At 42.6% G+C, this 17,098-nt stretch overlaps 1 long non-coding RNA gene, 2 other non-coding genes and 1 pseudogene across 3 annotated transcripts; all 4 read right to left on the bottom strand.

The window, feature by feature from the left end:
- Positions 1-3,507: 3,507 nt before the first annotated feature.
- On the bottom strand, positions 3,508-4,204 carry LOC134305936 (uncharacterized). Its single transcript, XR_010008868.1, has 3 exons — positions 3,981-4,204; positions 3,708-3,816; positions 3,508-3,593 (listed from the first exon to the last, which is right to left on the bottom strand). It is a non-coding gene; the product is annotated as an uncharacterized LOC134305936 (long non-coding RNA).
- Positions 4,205-4,412: 208 nt separating this feature from the next.
- Positions 4,413-16,086, bottom strand: LOC134305938 (uncharacterized; annotated as a pseudogene).
- trnak-uuu (transfer RNA lysine (anticodon UUU)) lies at positions 10,020-10,092 on the bottom strand. Its single transcript has one exon. It is a non-coding gene; the product is annotated as a tRNA-Lys (tRNA).
- On the bottom strand, positions 15,547-15,618 carry trnah-gug (transfer RNA histidin (anticodon GUG)). Its single transcript has one exon. It is a non-coding gene; the product is annotated as a tRNA-His (tRNA).
- Positions 16,087-17,098: the final 1,012 nt, after the last annotated feature.

Raw genomic sequence — 17,098 nt, 5'->3', positions numbered from 1 at the left:
ACTGAGCAGAACTTTCACTACTTTAAGTAAGACTTTCCCAGAATGACTAGGACGGTTAAGATAATAGGCACCGCCATCATGATTTCTGTTGTTAACATCATGCAGCACACCTAAATGTTTACCTTTGCATTGAAGACAAGGCTTCTTCACAATTAATAGCATGGTGCTGTTTTGTCGGATCCATTTCTCCTTGCTGCTTTTATCAAGGCTCATAAAACTGGGACATAGGCCTATAAAGTGGTCATTACTGAAACAATACACACAAGAATGCTTTGACCTTTCTCCTTTATCCTGTCTCAGTAAAACCTGAGACATATTGCCTTTGGACACAGATGGATTGTTCACTTCATGCAGAATTGTAGCAGTACTAGAGTTGCTCTTTAACTGACGGCGGTCTATTGCTTGTTGCCTTGATGGATCACTGACTTGAATAGCTAATGCTTGGCATTCAGCTTCCTCCTGTAACCAGGATGAAAAGTCAATGAGATTGTAACTTTGGTTAGGATGGTTAGCACGGGCATAACGAGCATAACTAGTAACATGTTCTGAAGGAAGTTTGGAAAGCAATTGTTGTACATGTGATGCACAAGAAAGTTCAGCTTTGCCTTGATCTCGGCCTAAGAATTAAAGCATACCTACTAAAGCTCTCACACGTAAAGCAAAATTACTAAAAGCCTGAGAATCACCAGAACGAATTTGAGGTAAAGAAAGAATTGTTTTAATTTCTCTAAGAACAAGCTGACAAGGTTGTCCATATTTCTGCTGCAAGGCCAACAAGGCCCTAGAGTATGGACAAGGATCATTAGCATAAGCTAAGGCTAAAGATCGTGCTGGTGGAAACTGCAAATGATCTAAGAGAGAATATGATATTTATAATGCTCAGATTCAAACTGAGGCATCGGGTTATTCAAAGCCAGTTGCAAAATTGCAAATTCTTGCGGATCACCTTTACTAAAGGAGAAAAAAGAAGGACCTTCCACTCAAGCAGTGGCATGCACAGAACTGAAGGTGGGGACATATGGATTACAATAAAGTCTAGGCTGAGGATTAAAATAAAAACTAGGAGGTTGTACAGAATTAGGTAAAGCTGATGCTGTTGGTTGAAACTGGTTGCCATTCTGTTGGAATTGAGCATGAGCACCACTCTGCCCAAATTAGATTGGACCAAGAGGCTGTTGAACTTGAGGCTGAAAAGAATGCTGGGACTGATACTGAACAGGAGGTATTTGAGGCTGAATAGTAGACTGTTGAAACTGAGATTGAACAGGAGGTAGTTGGAACTGAAACTGATTATTAGACGACTGGAACTGAGGAGGTTGGGCCTGAGAAAAAGGTGGTTGTAACTGAGAATGAGCAGCTGGCTGAGACTGAACTTGGGAAGAAGTTTTTAAAAACTTAGAAGCAGGCAGCAGAGATTTAGACTGAAGCTGTTGGGAATCAGAGTGTCCAAACGGGACAACTGAGCAGCATTTGATACTGAGGAGTTATGGGTAGGAAGCAAAAGAATTGGAATCATTGAAGGTGGAGGTGGAGGTAAGGATTCAACTAGTTGGAGGTGGTAATGGAGATAAAATTCTTTCTCTGCATATCCCAGCTTGTTTGGAAGCAGGGGTCAGAGTGCCAGGTCAGCCATCGTACGTCCCTGGAGCACTGTCCCCACTGTCCCCAACAAAAATGTCAATTCAGATAAAACTCCGAGACATTTCAAAATTGGATAATAATAAGTTATTGTGTGTTTGCCAATTAAAAACAAATGAAAAATGTATTTAAACAAAACGACTTGAGTGAATATAGAGTGTAAATGTCATTGTAACACTTACAGACTGAACTAATTTTTGATGCTGCGTTTCACTGAGCAATGACGCATCGACTTTCGTATTACGTGTTGTCTGTGAATGATCATAATGCTTCTGCACTGGAGAATGCGGGCATCGATCCTGTTACCTCTTGCATTTTAAAGGTGCTGTTGTGAGTTTCAGCTGTTGATCTTTTACAAAGAAGGCACCAGATAAATAACCATCAAAAAAGTCATTTAAGATAAAACTCTGAGACATTTAAAAATTGGAGAATTATAAGTTATTGTGTGTTTGTGTAATCCAATTAAAATTTGGGCGTAACTAATGTTTTGTTTATGTTAATTCATAACTAGTAAATAAGTTGTTCTTATTTGTTTTGTATATAATGTTCTGGTGGTTTTATGCTGTTTAAAGTAAAGTGTATGTATAGCCCACACTTGATTTATGTTTAAGCCAATCAGCATGAAGGGTCACAGGTCAGGAAAAGACCGAGAGAAAGTGGGTGGAAAAAGAAGAAAATAGCGTGATGTGAAACAAGTGTCATGTAAGCGGGTAAAACACCTGTTTAGGATTCATTTCTGTTGATGCGTAAAGACAAACGGACAGTGAGTCTTACATTAACATGTTGCAGTCGATTAGTGACATTGTTTATGCTGTATCAGCCGTGAAACTTCGTCTCTTGAGTTTTCACGCATGGACATTGAGGGCAGTGCGCTTCCTCAGCAACTGTGAAGATTACAGTGGATTTAAAGCATCGGATAAACTCTGGTTGTTTCATCCAAGATCAAAAGGGAGAAGACTGGTGGATTTGTTTCTGTTTCATCTGTGTGAACAAAGAACGTGGACAGCTCCACCACAACCGACCAAATATACACTATATTGCCAAAAGTATTCGCTCGTCTGCCTTCACATGCATATGAACTTGAGTGACTCCCATTCTTAATCCATAGGGTTTAATATGATGTCGGCCCCCCTTTGCAGCTATAACAGCTTCAACTCTTCTGGGAAGGCTTTCCACAAGGTTTAGGAGTGTGTTTATGGGAATTTTTGACCATTCTTCCAGAAGCGCATTTGTGAAGTCAGACACTGATGTTGGACGAGAAGGCCTGGCTCACAGTCTCCACTCTAATTCATCCCAAAGGTGTTCTATCGGATTGAGGTCAGGACTCTGTGCAGGTCAGTCAAGTTCTTCCACACCAAACTGGCTCATCCATGTCTTTATGGAGCTTGTGCTTTGTGCACTGGTGCGCAGTCATGTTGGAACAGGAAGGGGCCATCCCCAAACTGTTCCCACAAAGTTGGGAGCATGAAATTGTCCAAAATCTCTTGGTGTGCTGAAGCATTAAGAGTTCCTTTCACTGGAACTAAGGGGCCGAGCCCAACTCCTGAGAGACAACCCCACACCATAATCCCCCCTCCACCACACTTTACACTCGGCACAATGCAGTCAGACAGGCACCGTTCTCCTGGCAACCGCCAAACCCAGACTCGTCCATCGGATCGCCAGACGGAGAAGCGTGATTCGTCACTCACGTCTGTATTAAGGTTCAGGTGATGGAGCGCTGCAGTCACATCAGCTTATAAAACGTCTTGATTTAAAGTAGAAGAATTTAGATTCATTCTGATCTCAGTTTTTAGGTCCTAGAGAAAAATAGCAACTTAAAACATAATGATTCCTTCACTGCGCTTCACAGTTTTAAAGACATTTTATTGGTTTTGTTCAGCTCTTGTCTCACAAACCAGACGGAGAAGGTCGAAGTGTCTTTAGGACTGGACAGGACAGACAAGGTTGTTGACCTGTAAATAGCAGGAACACAAAATAATAAACTGACAGTTAAATAACAATTCAGCACAAGCAAGGTCCAATAAAAATGTGTTAAACGTGAGCAGAATTCATTTCCAGACACTCACTGTAGATCGTTGTGGCGACTCAGTGACGTTTTAGGGCTGTGTTCCGTTTCCTGCCAGGTATCAAGGTGCCCCAAATCTGGTTACTTCTGCCAGTAGGTTAGACTCGTTTCTATAAGACAATAACCCAAAACATACACCCAAATCCATCATTAGTGGTAAATCCATGTTTAAGGAAGAAGAGTTTAGTCTCCAGATTGGAAGCATGTTTGAAATGAGGTGATGTTTATCACTGTGAGATTAATTCTTTATTAAGCTACTTTCTCCAGCGCTCACCTTTCTCATCTGATGTGGTGGTACACTGATGGTACTGTGATGGTGCACTGATGGTACTCTGATCGTGCACTGATGGTTCTCTGATCATGCACTGATGGTGTTCTGATCGCGCACTGATGGTGTTCTGATGGTGCACTGATGGTACTGTGATGGTACACTGATGGTGCTGAGGAATTGAGGTGATCTGAACCTCAGCTGAAGTTCTCTGGATCATGTGAGATGAATTTCCATCATGTGTTAATGAGATATCAGGATAATAATCGGGATAATAATGATCTAACAGATGAAACGGATGAAACTCAGCATGAAAAACGTCTGGATTATTCAGTCGACTGACTCGTCAAGCCGATCCACAAAATATTGCTGATCTCCATCAGTCCAGAGTTTCTCCAACATTACATGGAAGCAAACATCAGTCACTGATATGCTCACCTATGATCCGTCTGCTAAAACTCTACAGGTGCCTGTAGAATAAAAACACAGATTAACGATTAATCACAACACACGTGATCTGAGCTACATGCTAACACAGTCTCTCAGCTAAATCCATTGAGGTCTGTTCCTATCTGTTTGGACTGACCTGGACTTAGTTCTTGAGGCTCTCTGGAAACCAGTGGTGCTCCAGGATCTTCTCGAGGCTGATTCTTGCTCAGGCAGCTCCTCATCAGATGACGGCAGGCTGTGGGTGCAGTAATCGGTTCAGATCAAAATCCTGATGGAAACTGTGTGTACACGGGTCTAAATGTGAACGTCCTGCATCTTCTTACCCTTAGACACACCAGGTTTGAGCTTCAGGTGTCCAGCAGTGATCTCCCTCTCGTTCCAGAACGGCATCTCTCCACACACTAAAACAAACAGTAAGATCCCCAGACTGTTGCAGGGCAGCCATGATACTTACCTCGCTTGAACCATTCAGGGGGGGGCGTATAACAAGGTGCCTGAGTAAAAGTGAGAGAGATCAGTGAGGGCCATACACGTTTTCATCTGTGTCTCATAACTACTGACCTCTGAGGTACAATTACCTGAAAATCCCCTGTAGGGGCTCGACTTAAGCAAGTCCCCACACCCAAAATCAATGAGCTTCACTTCTAAACTGTCCAAACACACCAGCAGGTTCCCCTCCTTGATGTCTCGGTGAAGAACCCCGTGATCCTGGCAGTGACGTGCAGCGAGAACCACCTGCCGCATGATGATCTGAGCCAGACGTTCAGGAAGGGCGTCGTCTCTGCGGTACTCGAAGAGGTTCATGCAGAGGACGGGTCGCTCCAGGATTAGAACATAACACTCTGGAGTGTCGAACCATTCCAGAAGCTCTAGGACGTGTTCACAGCGAGGTGGCTTGGACGCCATCAGCATTAACGCCACCTCTTTTGGGAGGCTGTTCTTCTCTCCAGGCTAAAATATAAGCAGACATGGTTAAAGTGGGATTGGAACCAATAGTCAACAGGCCTAGTGGCGTGATAGATAGACAGACAGACAGGTAGGTAGACAAACAGACAATGCCATGACCCGGATGCAAACCGATGTTGCTGAGGCCACAACGCAGAGTACTAACCACTATACGAACACTGCTTCCCAGCGGTCGGCTGCTCCCTGATAGACTGCAGGCATAGTTCCAACAGAACAAGCTGCTTGAGCTACAGCAACAAGGTGCCGAGGAACTAATACACATGAAGTGACCGAGCCACCCGGGAGTCGAACCTAGAATCTTCTGATTTGTAGTCAAAAGCGTTATCCATTGCGCCACTGGCCCCTATGAAAGCGCGGTCATGACTTTCCTGTAGCTCCGGCCCCGATTCTGTCTCTTGACCAAGGACAGAATATCAACCTTCGAAGCACGGCATACAAAAAGACAGTGCCGTGACCCGGATTCGAACCGGGGTTGCTGCGGCCACAACGCAGAGTACTAACCACTATATGATCACGGCTTCCCAGCAGTCAGCCACTGCTCCCTGATAGACTGCAGTCATAGTTCAAACAGAAGAAGCTGCTTGAGCTACAGCAACAAGGCACTAAGGAACTATCAGGCAAAGTTTTGCTCGAGTCCAATCATAAAGACCAATTCCCATACCGGGAGTCAAACCAAGGCCACCTGAGTGAAAAGCAGGAATCCTGACCACTAAACCACATGGGAAACCGCAAGGCTCAATACCAGCTGGCGCCAGCATCAGCAACTTTTTTCCGCTCTGACAAGCCTTTGTCACCTTCACAAGACCTGCATTGTTGGAACTGGGGTACAAAGAACCATACACAAGGAGTTAGAGAGACAAAACAAAAGGCATAAGGTAAAAGAACCAGCCAGGAGTCAAACCTAGAAACTTCTGATCCGTAGTCAGACACATTATCCATTGCGCCACTGGCCCCTGTTGGACTATGGTCCTGACTTTCCTGAAGCTCCAGCCTAATTTCGGTCTCTTGCCTGAGAAGAGAATAAAAACCTTCGAAGCACGGCATACAAGAGGACAATGCCGTGACTTGGATTTGAAACGGGGTTGCTGCGGCCACAAGGCCACAAGTACTAACCACTATATGAGCATGGCTTCCCAGCGGTCAGCCACTGCTCCCTGATAGACTGCAGTCATAGTTCCAACAGAACAAGCTGCTTGAGCTACAGCAACAAGGTAACGAGGAACTAATAGGCGAACAACAAGCAGAAACAGGGTTTGAGTTCTTAAAAAATAATAAATAATCTTAATAAATAATCCAGTCAGTTAAAAACCCAACAAGAAGGCTGTACCTAATACACTCATACCAGAGAAAACACACCCTAACATGCTAGTGCCATTACAGTGCTAACAATGGTCCACCCAAAAAACATTATTTGGTCAGTTGGAGTGCTCATATGGGGCTCCCTTTCTATTGATATATGATTTACAGCCTAGTGACAAAGTGTACAGTGCAGCAAATGGGTTACAGTCAGTACATTAACTATACATAATAATGTGAAAAGATCGTACAAATCTTAGACCGTGTGGGGTGAGGGTGGTGTCGATGGTACCCAAGCTAGTCAGGATGCAGTCTAACGCGCTGCGTTCAGGTCACAGTCTCTCATTGAGGCGTGGGTTTGAATCCCACTTCTGACTGCTAGTGCTTTATACAAATTTATGTCTTTAACCCTCTAACATACATAATAATGTGAAAAGATTCAGCAGTTCGTACAAATCTTTGGCCATGTGGGGGTGTTGAGGAAAATTGTCGTTCATAACGTGCATTCAGGTCAGGATGGCCGAGTGGTCTAAGGTGCTCCCCTGGAGGCGTGGGTTCAAATCCCACTTCTGACAGCTCATGCTTTATACAAATCTACGTTTGCATGTTCTCCCCGTGTCTGGGTGGGTTTTCTCCGGCTGCCCTGGTTTCCTCCCACAGTCCAAAGACATGCAAGTGAGGTGAATTGGAGATGCTTAATTGTCCATGACTGTGTTGGGTATAATCTTGTGAACTGATGAACCTTGTATAATGAGTGACTACCGATCCTTTCATGAATGTAACCAAAGTGTGTAAAACATGACATTAAAATCCTAATAAACAAAGAAAACTTAAAACTAAATCATTTGAGTGAAAATAGAGCGTGAATGTCATTGTAATATTGTACATTTTGATGCTGCGTTTCAGTGAGCAATGACTCAAGTAGTTTCATATTACGTGATGCCCTTAAATCAGGGGTGTCAAACTCAAGGCCAAATCCGGCCCGCCACGTCATTTTATGTGGCCCGCAAGAGGTTAAATGACGTACGATTGTTCTGATGGTTCTAATAGTCACTGAGACGTACTTATAATTTAATGCGGCAACTGCTGACATCGTAGTCATGGCAACTAACTTTGACCTTCGCTAGAAGCCTTGTCACTTTTACGGCAAAAAGAAAGCGGGGTAGCGTAGTCAGTAATGTAAACAATAATAATAAATACAAATAACGCTCTTATATAATCTCTCAATATAATACAGAAGCATCGTCTGTAAGTAGTGACATTTATATTCTCAGTTGTTTGTAAATGTTTAGCGAGTTTTGTGTTCTGGAGGGCGTTGTCTGTCTGTCTCTCTGTCTAGCTAAAAGGGGGGGGGACTCAGAGAGGGGAGAACAATCATCTTAAAATACACTGTAAAATCCTACATAAACTGCATCTCCCAAAATGCATGCTGATTTTTTTACCTGCAAAGTGTCCGCATCCCGCCAGTAGATGATGTTGAGAAATATTTACACATTATCCCAAAATGTACAAGAAGAGAAAATTAAGCAGAATGAGGAAATTTAATGAAAGTGAATACGTTTATATAATAAAATAGGTTTGTGCTTCAAGAGGAGAAACCGGTGCGTCTCTTGTGTTACCATAATGCTGATGTGGCCCTTGGTGAAAATGAGTTTGACACCCCTGCCCTAAATGATCATAATGTTTCTGCACTGGAGAATGCAGACATCGATCCCGCTACCTCTCGCATGCTAAGCGAGCTCTCTACCATTTGAGCTAATTCCCCTTACACAGAACTGTCCTTTAAACTTAGTGTTAATCCTGCATTATAAAGTGAGGGTGCAAGGTGTTTAAGCTCACGTACTCTTTTCTATATTATTTATATACTCAGTTTATTTAAAATGTTTATCACAGCCTTTAGGATGAACTGAACCAAATCGTAACTGTCTTTGTACCACTGACAGACTGACTTAAGGGTTGATGCTGCATTATGTAAGGGCCAAAATAGTGCAGGATATACCAACTGTTTAGTGCAGTGCAATAACAAAGTGGCTCTGTGAAGCAACAACTGAAATTATGATGAATGTAATTCAACATAAAATATGTGGGTATTAATATCTAAAACTCAGTGCATTATTAAATACGCAAATATGCATGATTTTGAATGGTCCTCTATTTACTACAGTCTGTTTGAAACAGCTGGGCGTACAACTAGTTGGTGTGGAGAACATGTTACACATACAGTGTGCTATTATTTCAAGCTAAACAAGTACATGCTATTTCTATTAGAAATATCTCACAAAGTACAAATTCTTCATCATTCCAAACAAACCATGTAGTACGGGACATTACCACTTACCCAATGCAGTAAGAAACGACTCGCCCAAACAGGGACTTAAAACCTGGACCCTCAGATTAAAAGTCTGATGCTCTACCGACTGAGCTACCCGGCCTCGGCAACCTACTTTAATCATCACAAGGATGTGACATGAATTACAAACTTTAACATACGTTGTCCTGTAAAACTTATTGCCAAAAGTATTTACCCCATTCTTAACCCATAGGGTTTAATATGATGTCGGCCCACCCTTTGCAGCTATAACAGCTTCAACTCTTCTAAGCAAGCGCTCTACCATTTGAACTAATTCCCCTTACGAAGGACCCTTTATAAATTGTAATGTACTAACAGAGCGTTGATGCTGCATTTATGTAAGGGACAAAATAGTGCAGGATATACCAACTGTTTAATGTAGTGCAATTACTACAGTCTGTTTGAAGCGGCTGGGCTTACAACTAGTTGGTGTGGAGAACATGTTACACATACAGTGTGCTATTATTTCAAGCTGATACACTACCTCTCACATGCTAAGCGAGCGCTCTACCATTTGAGCTAATTCCCCTCATGAAGGACCCTTTTTTACCCTTTGTAAATTGTAATGTACTAAAAGAGCGTTGATGCTGCATTATGTAGGGGCCAAAATAGTGCAGGATATACCAACTGTTTAGTGCAGTGCAATAACAAAGCGGCTCTGTGAAGCAAAAACTAAAATTATGATGCATGTAATTCAGCATAAAATATGTAGGTATTAATATCTAAAACTCAGTGCATTATTAGGCTGCACATAAATATAGATTTAAACGGTCCTCTATTTACTACAGTCTGTTTAAAACAGCTGGACGTACAAACAGTCGGTGTGGAGAACATGTTACACATACAGTGTACAATTATTTCAAGCTGATCAAGTACATGCTATTTCACTTAGAAATATCTCACAAAGTACAAATTCTTCAACTTTCTAAATAAACCATGTTGTACGGGACATTACGGCTTACCTAATGCAGTAAGAAGCAACTCGCCCGAACAGGGACTTGAACCCTGGACCCTCAGATTAAAAGTCTGATGCTCTACCGACTGAGCTATCCGGGCTCTGCAACTTGTTTTAATCCTCACAAGGATGTGACTTAAATTACAAACTTTAACATGAGTTGTCCTGTAAAACTTCAATTAATATAAAATGTTTTTTATTTCTGTTTCGGATCTCTTGAAGGCGATTATATAAAGTTTTAGGTGAAGTATGTTGCTGCTTAAACACACAAAGAAAAACATCTCTGGAGGAGAATTTTGCAGGTAGATTACAAACAGATTCCTTTCTTTCACCTTTATCCTTTTTTCCTGTATCAACTGCACGATTGAGTTAGCAAAGAACCTTGAATTATATTAAAGAGTTCTTTAAGTAGAAACAGTTCTAGCAAGAACACAAAAAACCCTAAAGAAACACTTCTTACAACTTCTTAGTCTTAGTTTTTTATTATTGCAAATGCCATTCATTATTTATAATCACTGATTTGTGAGATATCAGCAGTAGTAGATCATGTTTAACTGGTTTAATATTGTTTAAGCGCTGATTATCGGCTGTTTTTCGTGAGAATGTTGGGCGGTTTTCCATGCATTTTGGCGGACTTTGAAATGCGCAATCTGGCAACCCTGGCTGAAGCGTTCATTTATATTTTGGAGCGATGTATGTTTGTATGCTAGAATATAAATAACATCTTTTACAAACTGCTGTTTATTTACATTGACATTTTCTCTTCTGTCTAAACCTTAAAATTGGGTTTGTAAAAGTAAGCGATACTGTGGATAATATATTTAATGAGCTAAACTAACTGAGAGAAGCGCTAACGGTGGTGGAAGAGTCTAAAAGGGTTTGGAACATAGTCGTATCATCATAGCAGTACAACACAGTTTTGTCCGTAGCATCCGAAAATATCCAGAAGCTAATATACAAAAAACTTTTATTTTAATAAACTTACCTTGTTGAAAAAAGTATGACCACAATTTCTAAACAAACACAGTATCCGCTGCTGCAGTCTCTACACAAACTTTTCTGCACTGAAATCGCAAGGACACATTTTATGGATATTACGGTAATGCACTGAGAACTCGTCCTACAGTCATGCAAGCACATACAGCAGTGTGTGAGTTTACACTAATCAACCATAACATTAAAACCACCTCCTTGTTTCTACACTCACTGTCTATTTTATCAGCTCCACTTACCATATAGAAGCACTTTGTAGTTCTACAATTACTGACTCTAGACTGCTCACTCTGTTCTTCAATGGTCAGGACCCCCACAGAATCACCACAGAGCAGGTATTATTTAGATCAGGGGTCATCAAACTACGGCCTGCGGGCCGTATACGGCCCGATACTTTAATTTGACCGGCCCCTTTAACCACAGCAGCAGTACATGTTGTCTGGCCACTGTTCATCTTTGAACTCACAGTATTATAACGAGGGAAAAAATAACAGGAAACAAAAATTGGCCACCCGGAGTCTCAGTAGATTATACGGCAGCGATCCAACGGGTGGCACTCCAAGCATGAGGGGAGTGATTGGCGCATCAATAGAGAGATGAGTGACCGCAGCCACTGAACTGTGTTGCAAAGCAGTTAAGTGGGATTTCGTTATGAAAATCTTCGTGTTAATTTCATTAAAGCTAATGCTCTTAACTATTGTAAAAAGCGCTATATAAATAAAGTTGACTTGACTTGACTTAACTACAGGCAGTTTCAGGAATTCTTGTCTGAGCTGAAGATGGGCTTTACTGAGTTCTGCTGGCTGAGTCGGGACGAGTTTTGAAATGTTTTAACGACCTGCTCCCGGAGATCAACGCATTTATGCATCCAAAATCAAAACTCAAGCACATTGTTTAATTGTTATGCTTCTCTTTCCATTGCTCCCCGATCTCAATAAAACATGCACTCAAAGTAGCTACCGTTTTCGGGAGCATCTACATCTGTGAGCAGACTTTTTTGAAGTTGAAACACCTTAAATCTCCAACCAGATCCAGACTCACTGATCAACATTTATTAGCTATTATGACTGGCAGTAACAAATATAGAACCTGATGCTTACTCTCGTCAGGCAAAAGCAGGCTCACAGTTCACACTGATTTTTTAAGGAAACACTGTATGAGGCAGGATAATGAAAATTATTAAAATAAATAACATTTCTGCATTATCATTATGAACTACAATTATACAAAGCACAGACAATACATCCAGTATACATAGTAAATAGCTTTTTTGGGTGTGTTTACTATTTCACCTGCGGTCCGGCCCCCCGAAACACTGAAGAACAGTAATCTGGCCCTTTGGTTAAAAAGTTTGAGGACCCCTGATTTAGATAGTGGATGATTCTCAGCACTGAGAATCAAGGCAGTGGTTCATTATTCCTGGTTCCACAAAGTTGAATGAGTTCATCTGGACACAAGTTTGTTGTAGAGATGCATTTCACCACTCAATCCGAGTGACTTCTTCAGTCTGAGCTGGTGGTGAATACCCCAACCTAATATGCAGACGATTTGCATAACAACCGATCACCGCCCATTGCATAACAATGGAACCAGTGATCAGGTCCATATGCAAATCACAATGACCATTAATTACAATGGTCATGTGTGTCTTTCACTATGATTGGGGTATAGCTCCTATTACGGCGTTGTAAGATGGTGAGAGATGTACTCTCAGGCCCCCTTCCCCGGTTCAGAGATGGTTGTTCCCTCTTCACATAGATGGCCTCTTTGACTCCCCGTTCAAACCAGCGTTCCTCCTTGTCAAGGATCTGCACATCGTCATCATTAAATGAGTGGCCGCTGGTTTGCAGGTGGGTGTAAATCGCGGAGTCCTGGCCAGAAGAGGTTGATCTTCTATGTTGGGCCATCCATTTAGCCAGTGGCTGTTTAGTTTCCCCGATGTACAGTTCCCGGCAACAACAGTTCCTACCAGCATACATTACTTTACTCTGTTTGTATCAAGGAACCTGGTCCTTAGGGTGAACTAATTTCTGGCGTACCGTGTTCTGGGGTTTCAAAGCAACTGAAACACAGTGTTTGGAGAATATCCGTCTCAATTGTTCTGATACTCCCACCACATACGGAATCACCACTGGTTTGCGCTTAGACCCCGGTTGTCCTTCTCCTCCCTTCGATCCACTGGAGCTGTGTTTGGGCATTTTTCCCACTTTTACGAATGCCCAGTTGGGATAAACACATTCACCCAGGGCCTTCTTGACATGAGATTTCTCTCTGTCCTTGGCTGTAGTGTCTGTGGGGATGCTGTTCGCCCGGTGGTGCAGCGTCCTGATGACTCCTAGTTTGTGCTCCAATGGATGATGGGAGTCAAACCTTAAGTACTGGTCCGTGTGTTGGTTTGCGATACACATCTACTTTTCAGTCCCCCATCTTGAATAGCAATTTCACAGTCTAAGAAGGCTAAACTGTTGTTGCTTGCATCCTCCCTTGTGAACTTGATGTGTTTGTCCACCGAGTTGATGTGGTCCGTGAAATGTGGTACTTCCTCGGATTTTATTTTAACCCAGGTGTTGTCCACATATCTGAACCAATGACTCGGTGGTGTCCCTTAGTAGGACTTTAGTGCCTTCTTTTCCACTTCCTCCATGTACAGGTTTGCAACAATAGGTGAGACTGGGGTCCCTATAGCACACCCATGTTTCTGTTTGTAGAACTGTCCTCTGTACGAGAAGTAGGTGGACTGAAGACACAGTTCTAAAAGTGTGCACACCTGGTCCATGGTAAGGGTGGTCCTCTTGCTCAGGGTGGGGTCGCCTTGTAGTTTCCTACGGACCACCTCCACTGCCTCAGCAACCGGAATGCACGTGAAAAGGGATGTAACATCATACGAGACCATTGTTTCCTCCGTCTCCATGAAGGAGACAAAATCCATGGTGTTCTGAATGTGATGTTCCATGCTACCTACCAATGGGTTGAGAATCGATGCTAGAAACTTAGAAATGTTATGTCACAGAGTTAATCATACAAACAATGGGTCATAAAGGTACATCCTGTTTGTGTATCTTAGGTAACGCATACAGACTAGGTGTAGCCTCCCCCGGATATAATTTGTAGTACAAAGCCCTGTCAATAGCATTGTTCTGTTCTAAAACTTTCAGACAATCTATCACCTTTTTCTTGTAGCTACTACCTGGATCTCGTTTTAGCAGCTCATAAGTGTTAGTGTCACTAAGTAACAACATCACTTTCTCATGATAGTCTATCTGGTTTAACAGAACAGTACATCTACCCTTGTCAGCAGGAAGTATGATTATGTTATTGTCCTTACTATGTGTAGTAAGTGCATACCTCTCGCCTCTGCTGATGTTGGATGGAGGTGGCTTTGCATTACTAAGGCAAGCTGACACTTTCATCTGCAACTGTTCCGCTTCCAGATCAGAGATGTTGTTGTTGCGGATTGCTGATAATGTGGCTGTGATCAGTTCCACTAGTGGGACTTGCTTCGGTGTAACAGTGAAATTCAACCCCTTAGCCAAGATGTCTTTCTCCGCTTGTGTGAGTTGTCTATCTGACAAGTTCTTCACCCACTTGTCCACATCACCAGTGTGTGTTTGCCCTTCATTCCTCTTTCGGCCATCCATGGTCTGTTGGTGTTTCTGTCCTGCAGCAAGCAAGTCAAACTTTTTTCGCTGCCTGGTTTTTGACTTTTCATGTTGTTCTAGACGAGCCTTCTGCGTGAAGTTAATCACCTGTTGGAGAGTGGACTCATCTAGACCCGATCTGCTCCTCTCTAGTTTTCATGACATCGATTGTGAAGTTAGTTTGTCTCACCCGTTCAATCAGTAGCTGGTTCTGTGCCTTCTGAATGATCTTGCTAGCTCGGTGACCCTTGACAGAAGATCTGAGTTGCAGGCTCTTAGGTGTGATCCTGCTCTGTCTGCATCTGATGTTAAATCACCAGCTCAGACTGAAGAAGTCACTCGGATTGAGTGGCGAAACGTATCTCTACAACAAACTTGTGTCCAGATGAACTGATTAAACTTTGTGGATTTGTGTACCTGGATTACTGAGCATGCATCAACAGATTATTCCTGGTTCAGTCCATTAAGACTCCCATGAAGTCATTCAAATATCAAAGCATCCCCACACAATCACACTGCCACCACCTGGTGGTATGATGTTCTTATTGTTTCTTATTATGAAATACATTCATTCATTCACTGCCTGTTTTATCCTGGTAATGATCACTGTGAGCCTTTAAAAAAAAAAAAAAGTAAATAAAACTTCAAAAAGTAAATGAAAAAGATAACAATAATATAATTTCAGTTATATCAATAGCAGCCATCAAACTAGGAATCCTGACCGCTAGACCATATGGGAAACTGCAAGGCTCAGTACCGGCTGACGCCAGCATCAGCCACTTCATTCCACTCTGCCAAGTCTTTGTCACCTTGACAAGACCTGCATTGTTGGATCTGGGGTACAGAGAACCATACACAAGGAGTTAGAGAGACAAAAAAAGAGAGAGAATAGAAACCTTCGAAGCACGGCATACAAAAAGACAGTGCCGTGACCCGGATTCGAACCGGGGTTGCTGCGGCCACAACGCAGAGTACTAACCACTATACGATCACGGCTTCCCAGTGGTCTGCCACTGGTGGCTCACGTCAATTGCTTCCTGATAGACTGCAGTCATACTTCCAACAGGACAAGCTGCTTGAGCCACAGCAACAAGGCGCCAAGAAACTAACAGGCAAAGTTTTGCTCCAGTCCAATCATAAAGACCAATTCCCATAGCGGGAGTAAAACCCAGGCCGCCCGGGTGAAAACCAGGAATCCTGACCGCTAGACCATATGGGAACTACTGGCCCCTGTGAGTATGCGGTCGTGACTTTCCTGAAGCTCTAGCCCCATTTCTGTCTCTTGACTGAGGAGAGAATAGAAACCTTCGAAGCACGGCATACAAAAGGACAGTGCCATGATCCAGATCCGAACCAGGGTTGCTGCGGCCACAATGCGGAGTGCTAACCACTATACGATCACGGCTTACCAGCAGTCTGCCACTGGTGGCTCACGTCGGCTGCCCCCTGATAGACTGCAGTCATAGTTCCAACAGAACAATGCGCTTGAGCTACAGCAACAAGGCTGTAGTTTATGGAGGCCATAGCTATATCACCAACTCCCAACTCTCTCAAGTCCAATTCCCATACTGGGAGTCGAACCCAGGTCGCCTGGGTAAAAACCAGGAACACTGACCGATAGACCATATGGGAAACTGCAAGGCTCAGTGTCGGCTGGTGCCGGCATCAGCCACTTCTTTCTGCTCTGACAAGTCTTTGTCACCTTGACAAGACCTGCATTGTTGGATCTGGGGTTCAGAGAACCATACACAAGGAGTTAGAGAGACAAAAAAAAAGGCATAAGGTAACCGAACAGCTGAACTGTTTTCTCTAGAGTTTTTTGGTCTATTGTATTAAATTGTGACATAATAGTCATGTTATTTCTAGGTGTCTGTAGGGGCGGCATGGTTTCATCGTTTGACTGAGTGGCGTTGATGGTCAGTCTAATAGTTTTGATTTTTTCACAGAAGAAATGAGCAAATTCATTACATTTCTCTGTGGACAGAAGTTCTGGCGTGATCTGTTTTGGAGGATTTGTAAGCTTGTCGACCACGTTGAATAGAGTGTGGGTGTTGTTGATGTTCCTGTTAATGATCTTAGAGAAGTGCAGCTGTCTAGCCCTGCCTAACTCTAAGTTAAAACTACAAAGGCTTTGCTTATAGAGATCATAGTGGATTTGAAGTTTAGTTTTCCTCCACTTACGTTCAGCTCTCCTGCTTTCTCTTTTCAGAGCTATTACCATCATTGTGTTACGCCATGGTGCTTTCTGTTTGCTCAACGTTTTCATGACTTTTACCGGGGCAATCACATCCATGACAGTCAATATTTTCATGTTAAAGTTATCAAGGAGTCCATCAACTGACTCTGCAATTAAAGTTAAAGGTGATATAGCTATGGCCTCCATAAACTGAGAACTAGTACTTTCATTTATGCACCTTTTCTTAACAGAAACAGAGCTAGTTTGAGCATCTGGGGTGATCAGCATTTCAAAGAAGAC

Source organism: Trichomycterus rosablanca, unplaced genomic scaffold (assembly GCF_030014385.1).
Source record: "Trichomycterus rosablanca isolate fTriRos1 unplaced genomic scaffold, fTriRos1.hap1 scaffold_168, whole genome shotgun sequence".
NCBI classification, from domain to species: domain Eukaryota; kingdom Metazoa; phylum Chordata; class Actinopteri; order Siluriformes; family Trichomycteridae; genus Trichomycterus; species Trichomycterus rosablanca.
This window is presented reverse-complemented; position numbering and strand designations above follow the sequence as displayed.